Genomic DNA, 10,120 nt, shown 5'->3' with positions numbered 1-10,120 from the left:
GACTAAGGTAAGAATATGTGAGGTGAAGAAAAGAAAAGATGGAAACCTGGAGCAAAGCCAAGTCAAGTCAAAAAAGCAGAAGGCAAAAACAAAGAAGAGTGAAAGGACAAAGACAAAAGAATGGGTTTCAGATGGGTGCAGCTGGGTTTTGTCCTGGGGAGGGCTTGTGTGTCAGCCAATCAGGTTCATCACAGCTACTTTGAGTATCTAATTTACTTTGAAACTTTTCATCATCATCATTCATTCAGTATTTAATCCTGATTATAAAATGCATACTATAACATAGTAACACAGAACACAGGATGTATCATTCTGGCATTAATATGACATCAGCTTGATTCATCAAGCTGCTATTCATTAAAACCTGAAAAGGATTAATATGATCAAGCATGATCACATTGTTATTCTAATTATTCCATGATAGATAATTGATTATCACCATAATGTAAACATAACATCAATGTAACACTTTCTCATATTAAGTAACATTCTCATACCAACATTTGTTTTTATGAAAGGAGGAAGTATAATGAAGGTTCTTCATATACCCATTTATCTGTGATCGCTGTAATAACTATTACAATGGAGGTTTCTTTAGGTCATTGATACTGATATAAGTAATTGGTATTGTTTAAACCTTACTATTTACTAAGATGTTTTTGTTTAAGCTTTTAAAGCACTAATTTTCTCACTTTCATGCTCTGTGTGGTTTCAGGAGACAGGAAAGTTAGGAATGTTCAGTGTCTAATAATTTATGACGGCGGTCTATGTGACTCTAATCTGATGGTAGAAAGGGTTAGTGAAGTCTCTCCGATAAATTATGACGTCCAAAGGAAGCACCAAAATCTGTCTTTCGTTACTTTTATGTAGTTCTTGTCACTTTTGGTTGCTCCATGGAATGTTAATGGATCTTTGTTTGTCCAAGAGAGAGACCATGTCAGTCTATATATCAAATCTGGTCCAGTTTACTCATCCCAGGGTCAAAGGTGACTCTGACCAGATGATGTTCTGAGCCGTACCGATGCTGTGTCTGCTACAACATATTGTCACCTTGCAAGTTGCCTTGTTAGCAAACAGTTACCTTTACACATCCAGCAGCAGAAAAAAACTACATTAGTATTCATTTGGAGTCACCTGACCAATATTCTCTCCTCTTAGCTGTTTTTGCTGTTTACTCTTGGGGGAAATATTTGGTTCTTTAGCTGCTAAATGTTCCATTGTGCTGACCAGCTGTCAGCTGTTTCACACTGTTTGATACATTGGGTTTATAGAGCTTTGTCGCTAAAAACAGCTGCGTGCTGCATCTGGAAATGATGCTGATAAAAGTGGTGAGAATGAACCAAAACATTAAAACTGTGGGCCAATAAATCAAAACAAAAAGTTGAAAAATGCTTAATAGCGCTGCAGAGCTAATGAGAGCTGCAGAGTCAGCTGATAATTCTTTGTGGGATATTGAACAAGGTAAACAAACACTAAAAGTGATGACAAATATCAACTGGAGACAAAAAGCGTCACTGTTTAGCAATGATTGCATCACATGTTGATGTGTGGTGGCTGCATCATGTGTTTACATTGAAGGTTGTTTTGTTAACACCTCTGATTGCAGCGACACCTCAGAGGTTGAGATGTCACCATCTAACAGTAGTTCATGCAGGTGTGAACACACTTCCTGTCTAGGGAGGTTCAGCTCACTACCATTAAGAGCAACTAATGGGCAGCAAAATGTTGTTCAATGAGAGTCTCACAGGACTAATCTGAACGTGTGTGTGTGTGTGTGTGTGTGTGTGTGTATGTGTTTGGCCACAATACACAGGCAAATGTATGAGTTAATGGACATTTTACTAGACAAACACTGATCTATGAAAATAGTGTGAAAAGAGTGGAGAGGAGAGGAGTTTGTTAAAAATATTCATTTTCCAAGCTGTTTCTCCTAAGCTGTCATGAGCGCACAGTCCCCTTGAAAGAGTAGTGTGTCCAAATCTTTGACTGGTACTGTACATTAGCTCCTGTCTTAGAGATAATTCTAATATGGGTAAATTGGTACTATACAGTAAATATATGAGATAACAAGTAGTAGACTATATCAATGCATTGTAGATAGGAATGATGTGGTATAAACAGGTAGGCCTACATGTGTCTGATGTTATGATGCTTTACACATTGTGTGACGTGTGTTTTGTCCAAAGTGAATAGGAGTTTGTAAAAAAAAACCAAAAAAACAATTTTATTTCCCTCAAATACGAGGAGCAGGTATAACGGGCCCGTGCGCATCTTTAAATGGGCTTTCTGCAGCCTGTGTCACGGGTCACGGCCATACCACCCTGAACACGCCCACTTCTTTGAGTAAGACCATTCATCTTGCCATTTGCCACAACATAACTGTCGGAGACCTCATTGAGCACTCTGGTCACCATCAAAACATAGACGCACAACAGGCTTGATGTGAACAGTTACTTTCGTTTGGCTGTTACCAAAGTTACACCAGACATCCCATCACTGGTTCAGGAAATACAGTCTCAGAGCTCTCATGAAAAGACAGGCTGCCTGGACTCTGGAAAAGGTTTTGATGATGGACTTGTTGAGGTAGGTGAGGAAGGCCTGTGGTGAAGTGATGGGTGTAGGGTGATAACTGCCTGTGTGTACTAGGTTACAATGAAAGACGAGGAGGCAAAATTGAAACTGTTGGACGACATAAGAGTAAAAAATGCAACTGTCCATTCTAGGGATATAACTGTAAGGTAGTAGCCTAAATACTCCACAGGGTGACACTGTTGCACCATCTATTCCTCTGAGAATACGGCGAATGTTGATGTTTGGCCCTTACTCGACACCGTAGTTGGGTTATTCATGCCGTGCAGGACGCCATTTTGGTTAAATGTTTTCATTCATTGTCCTGTAAGGTAAGCAGTGTTAGTGGCGGCCTGCTTCCTTTTATCTTAATTAAAATCACCCATCTAGTCCTTATGTTAATCTGATGAGTTAATTTACATGTTAGTGGGTTTGAGAAGCGAACACTTGTATTTTGTATGAAAACTATGGCTGTAATGTTAGCTAGCTTGCTGTGCACAAGTAGAGCACATGTTCAGTGGAAATAGAATAATAGAAATTATTCTTTGTTTTAAGTCATATAATTTATTTTTATGAAGTCATATGTGTATAGGGTGCCTTATTTAATTTACACATCCTGTAATTTATCGTTTTCAGTTGTAACATATTATTTTGACACACTATGTTTATTTGCACTAGAATATGGTTTTTAAGAAAAACTATAAAAAACGTTTTTATTCATTGTCCTGTAAGGGGGACGGAGCCGGTGAAAGCTGTCAATGTGTGCCAATAAATTGTATACAGGTCTCAGCCAGAACTCCTGTCTCCAGTGCTTCTTTTCTCTCCCCACGCAAACACCCTATCACAACGCAGAGTCTCTGGGTGTGAAGGGAGGCTTCAGCACATCCAGTGGGTTACATAACCAATAATCATAGTGTCATTTATTAATTTGCCAGTCTACATGGAAGATAATAAAATACTGGCCAAACTGGAGGAATGGGGAGTGACTCCAGTATCGGACATAAAACGCTGTGTGTGACAGGTGTCGTGCCAAAAAGTGACTGCCTACCAAAAAGTGAATTCCATACACGTGCGCGCGTGCGCACAGCCTGTTAAAGCTGTAAAGTGCAGCTAAAGCCTCTACAGCTGCTTTCATCTGGAAAAGCAGCTCCCCCCCCCCCCCCCCCCCCCCCCAGAGATGAGACCCACCACTGTGGTGTCATCAGCGAACTCCACAATGGTGTTGCTATTGTGGACGGGGGCACAGTCATGTGTGTAGAGGGAGTAGAGCAGGGGGCTCAGTACGCAGCCCTGGGGGGAGCCAGTACTGAGGCTCAGGGCTGAGGATGTATGATGGCCCACTCTGACTCTCTGTCTGCGGCCCGAGAGGAAGCTATGTATCCACATGCAGGTGGAATGTAGAAGCCCCAGGTCGCCCAGTTTCACCACCAGTTTGTGTGGGAGGATGGGGTTGAACGCAGAACTGTAGTCCACGAAGAGCATCCGCACATAGCTCCCCTGCTGCTCCAGGTGTGACAGTGCAGCATGGAGTGCTGTGGCCACGGCGTCCTCCGTGGATCGGTTCACTCTGTAGGCAAACTGGTGGGGGTCAAGGCTTCGGGGCAGGCTAGCAGCCCTGCTAAAGCCCCAGACCTGGCTACCTAAAGGAGGCAACTACACTCTGGGAAGGGATGTGTTAAAAAATGACACAAAAAATGTGTTGTTACATATGTAACACATTTTGTGTAGATTTCAACACAAGATGTGTATAAAATGCACAGAAAGCTTAACACATTTAATGTGTTGGACAGTTTAACACAATGGGTGTGTTACCTTAAGAGGCGGTTAGGTGTCTTTACGTTCCCGCCTCTGAGACAGACAAAGCAGAGGAGTATTCTGTAAGTTATCCATTACCAGTTTATTTTAATATATCTCATCGAACTGTTTATCATTCAGTTAAATTCGACATGTGTAGAAACCACCAGCTAAACCATATCCAGATAAGCCTCCCGTTTTGTTCAGCAGGGCTGCCGAACAGTTAGCTAACTTAGCTGCCAACGTTAGCTTAAGTTCTGCCTTGCTTGTTACCAAAATTAGACCAAGTTCCATGCAGTTAAGGACAGTAAAGCAAAACAGTCGCTCGTTTCCATAAAGTCAGAACCCTCATCTAGTTTACTTTAAAAACAAACTAAGTTTGAAGTCAATGCCATAGCAATTCAATCATTCAGCAAGTCTTCTGTTTCACTCAGTTGATAGAGAGGTATATGGATTTGACAAGATTTTGCAACCACTTCTGGATGACTTTGATTTCTTGAAAATTCTGGTCTTACAGTGGAGTTAAAAGGTCAAAGCCATCTGCTGTATGGTACAGTTTGCCTGTTAACAGCAGATCATTTGGCAATGCATTCACTTTGTGGATACCTTGAAAGTTTTTCTACAAACAAATTCCTCCGTTTTGAATGATTTACAAAACAAATGCACAGGTCATATATCATCATCGTACACATTTGGAATTTCAAAATTCCATATTTTTCCATACCTTAATTTCTAGACTTCTCTGCGTTTTCCCCCCCAGAGAATATGCAACATCTGAGTAAATATATCAGTGTATCATATTTCACATCATATTTAATTATTCTTAATAGGCGAGTGTAGCCAAGTACCATAATGGCATGCAAATAAAAACATGGTGCAGGTGCTATCTCTCAGACACACACACACACACACACACGTTAAACTTGTTAGAATTACAACTTAAACATGTGCAATAAATTGTAAAAACATACTGTACAAATAGGTTACATGTGCATTTCTGATTGTTCCACTTAAAGTTGTACCATAAAAAGCAATCATATGGAACATTTGCAACACAATATTATGAACTTCACATCATTCAAACATGTCACACACTGTTTGTTGATACCCTGTGTCTTAGGCACGTTTCATAGGTGAGACAAAATTTACAATATGCATGTCATCACATCAATTCTGACAGATACTGTCAGGTAAGCTGCTTTGTCATCCCCACAGGTGAACTTTGAGGCAATGGGGCTGCCTGGAAACATAAGACGAAGAAGTTCACTTTTCCCAGTACAGCTGTTGAAAAATCCATGCTTCTCAATGACATCAAGAGCCCAGTACACTTCTGCAGACAGCACCTCTGGCCCACTCACATAGGTCCTCACTGAGCCACTGCAGGTAGCTTCAGCTGTTGAGCTACTGGATGCAGCTGCAGAAAGTGTCACTGAAAAAGAACAACAAAGTCTCTTTTTTTTTTTTTTTTTTTTTTTTTTAAGTTTTATAAAGGAGAACTTAACATACAAACCAAAAATTACAGAACAATCAGGTCACCAAGGGGGATACATTATAGTGTATCAGAAATAAAAGAAACTAACAATAATATTTCTCTGTGTAGCATGGGGTTACAGTAATCCATGGGTGAGGGGTGAAGAGGGTGGGGGATAAAGGGTTGCTGGCATAAGCCAACCGGCCCTGGGTCTCCCAATGTAAGTCCATCCAGTCTAGATAGGGAGTGGGGAAGGTGTCTTGTCAGACATATCCATAGGGCACAAACAAGTCAGAAGCAGGAAATGATAAAAAAGGTCATGAGCAGTGATATCAGAAAGGGAATTTCTAGAGTAGCTTACTGTCAGTCTTACAACATTAACCTATGAGGGGCCGTACAAGCCATAATTCATTCTGGTCCTCTCACACACATACATTCTCCTTACACATACAAATATTTTCACTCTCACACACATACATTCTCCTTTCACATACATATATTTTCACTCTCACACACATACATTCTCCTCTCACACACATACATTCTCCTTACACATACATATATTTTCACTCTCACACATACATACATTCTCCTTACACATACGTATATATTTCACTCTCACATACATACATTCTCCTTTCACATACATATATTTTCACTCTCACACACATACATTCTCCTTTCACATACATATATTTTCACTATCACACACATACATACATTCTCCTTACACATACATATATATTTCACTCTCACACACATACATTCTCCTTTCACATACATATATTTTCACTCTCACACACATACATTCTCCTTTCACATACATATATTTTCACTATCACACACATACATACATTATCCTTACACATACATATATATTTCACTCTCACATACATACATTCTCCTTTCACATACATATATTTTCACTATCACACACATACATACATTCTCCTTACACATACATATATATTTCACTCTCACATACATACATTCTCCTTTCACATACATATATTTTCACTCTCACACACATACATACATTCTCCTTTCACATACATCTATTTTTACCCTCACACACATACATTCTCCTTTCACATACATATATTTTCACCCTCACACACATACATTCTCCTTTCACATACACATATATACTTCTCACATATATAGCTCCTCCTCCTGGAGTGAAGTCACTCTCAAACCAGGAAATGCATACGCAAGACTTACTCAGCTTATCCTAACTTGATATTAAATAGCAAAACTTTACAATGAAGCTATTCAAAGTTTTCCTGTTTTCTTATTTGGTGCAGTTTTTAATTTTTGGAGTAAGTAGCAATGAAGATGACATTAGACATTTTTTTAAACAATGTCTTACAATGTATTGAACGACTGCAAGGAGAAACTACAGATTATTTTGTTCATGAAAGGCTGTATGGACAACTTCGTGATCACATTCAAACCTTATCTGGATTTCTGTCAATCTCAAGATTTGTTGAAGATTCAAGAAATAGAGTTGCAGTCAATACATTAGAGTCCTTGTATGGATGTCTTCAGTGTTTGCTGACTGCTCATGAAACCAGACAAAGAACCAGGGCTGACAACAGTTATGCTCTGTTGCCTCCACCTGTCATGACTGGACATCAGGGCAGACCTAGATACAGCATTTCACAGGAGCAAATCTCTCATTTAGTATCCCTTGGAATGAACTGGAAAAGCATTGCAACATGCTTGGGGGTAAGCTGTCGGACTCTCTACAGGCACAGACAGCAGCTTGGTGTTCAGCCACTAACACATGTAACACTATCAAATGACAACCTGAACAGAGTTATTGGTGAAATTCTTCAGTCTACCACAAATGCAGGTGAACGATATGTGCATGGGAGCTTGAGGTCACGTGGACTACGCATTCAAAGGTGGCGTGTTAGACAGAGCCTGCAAGAAATTGACCCTATTGGACAGTCCTTCAGAAGACGCCATGCAATACGTCGACGAGTTTACAGTGTTGCAACCACTAATCAATTATGGTGAGTAAATTCCCAACAATATAACTTAGAGTAAATCAAGTAGCACAAAGTCATTAATCAGTTTCTTACAATTCACTTGGACGTGGTGGAAGATGTACTTACTTTATTTCAATGAAAATAAGTGTAAAAACACTTGATTACAAGTATAAGTCATACATCAAAAGTAAAAGAGCTCATAATCAAGAATTTTCTTTTATTATTGAATTATTCATGCATAACCTTGGCTTTGTTATACTTTTCCCCAGTGGTGGAAAGTAACTACCAGTTAATTGACTAAACTTTGAGGTACTTGTATTTCCATTGGATGCTACTTTATAATTCCACTCCACTACATTTCAGAGGGAAATATTGTACTTTCTACTCCACTACATTTATTTGACAGATTTAGTTACTTTTCAGAAACATATTTGACACAATGGATAATATAACAAGCTTTTAAAATAGATTTTTAAATGAAATCGAAACTAGCTAACTGTATATAAAGTAGTGTAAACTAGCTCCACCTCCAGCAGCTACAACAGTAACATGCTGCTCTAACACTGATGCTTCACTATTAATAATCTAATGATGTCATATATAATAATATATCAGTCAGAGGGACCAAACACTTCTTTTACTGCAATACTTTAACTACAGCAAGCTCACAATACTTATATACTTTTACTTAAATAAGATATTTAATGCAGGACTGAATAATTGAGTATTTTTACATTGCTGTATTTATACTTTTGCTTGAGTAAAGTATGTGAATACTTCTTACATCACTGTTTTTCCCACACAATTAACTATGATTTCAATTTCTCTTAGGCACATCGACGGAAACCACAAACTTGTGAGGTGGAGGATGGTCTTTCATGGCTGTGTTGATGGTTTCAGTCGACCCATCATCTACCTTGCTTGTCTAGACAACAACAGAGCCTCTAGTGTTTTGTCTCTATTCGTTGCTGGTGTTCAGAACTTTGGAATACCGTCCAGGGTTAGAAGCGATCATGGAATGGAAAACACTGGTGTTGCCCGTTTCATGATCTACAGGAGAGGACTGAACAGACGTAGTATTATTACTGGCAGATCAGTGCATAATCAAAGAATTGAAAGATTATGGGCAGAGCTAAATCGAGTAGTGTCATTTAATTTTGTTAATCTTTTCAACTTTATGGAGGAGCATGATGTTTTAGATTCACTTAATGAGTTACATTTATTTTGTCTTCATTATATTTATTTGCCACGAATTCAGAGAGCTGCCTCTGAATTTCAAAACCAGTGGAATAACCATGGTCTTTCAACACAAGGGGGGCTAACTCCTCTCCAGTTGTGGCAAAGGGGCATAGTCACCAATGCAGGAATACATAACCCAAGTATGAATGGTATTTGTGACATATACAGTGGCTTTGGTATTGATGCCGACAGATCACTCTCTGAGTTATCGACAAATAATGTTGTTGTTCCATCAATTAACATTTCCATCAGTGACACAACAATGGATGCAGTTCAGCAGACCTTTGATCCATTTGAAGATGATGGAAATCACGGTATTGATTTGTTTTGCAACCTTGTGCATTTTCTTCAAGAGAGGCATTCCTAAAATCATAGTTCATTAAAGGAAACAAAACCCCTCAGATATTTATGATTTGAAAAGGAATAGCACATGAACATAAATAGAAAAGGTCCACACTGTTATTTACTTCCTGTAGTTGTGTAATGCATATCAAAACACACTACCAATATTTGTGATAGTACAGCATTACAACTAAAAATATTGGCATATTTTAAAGTTCATTGTTGCCATTTATTTAATTTGTGTATGGGATGTTAATACCTTTATCTGTGTAATTCTGAGCTCAAACCTCTGTTTACCTCTGTTTCCACATTTTACAGCCATGTTTCTTGAAATGTTCAAATAAATTGTTACCCACAAATTATGAAACTAATGTGAAACCACATTTTATTGAAGCTTTTTGCTCTGGAGAACTCAATATATTGACTGAACTATTACTTATTTTAACATGTCATCCTTTGTTGAATAGAATGACTTAAAAGTAAAATCAACATTAATACAGCAATCAGTGGAATCTGTGAGACAAGGAGCATAAGAAGCAACACAAAAGCAGCACACCAGAGAGACAAAATCATAAAAAATATTTACACATTACACATACTCATCACCCACTGAAAAAACACACTTTTTAAGTTGTGTATGTTAAAACAGCAACACTTACATCTTGATATACAAAAAAACCCCACAAGACTCAATTGTTTACTATATCTGACA

The sequence above is a fragment of the Scomber scombrus genome, chromosome 13 (assembly GCF_963691925.1).
Source record: "Scomber scombrus chromosome 13, fScoSco1.1, whole genome shotgun sequence".
NCBI classification, from domain to species: domain Eukaryota; kingdom Metazoa; phylum Chordata; class Actinopteri; order Scombriformes; family Scombridae; genus Scomber; species Scomber scombrus.
The sequence above is the reverse complement of the archived record's forward strand: the minus strand, read 5'-3'. Positions refer to the sequence as shown.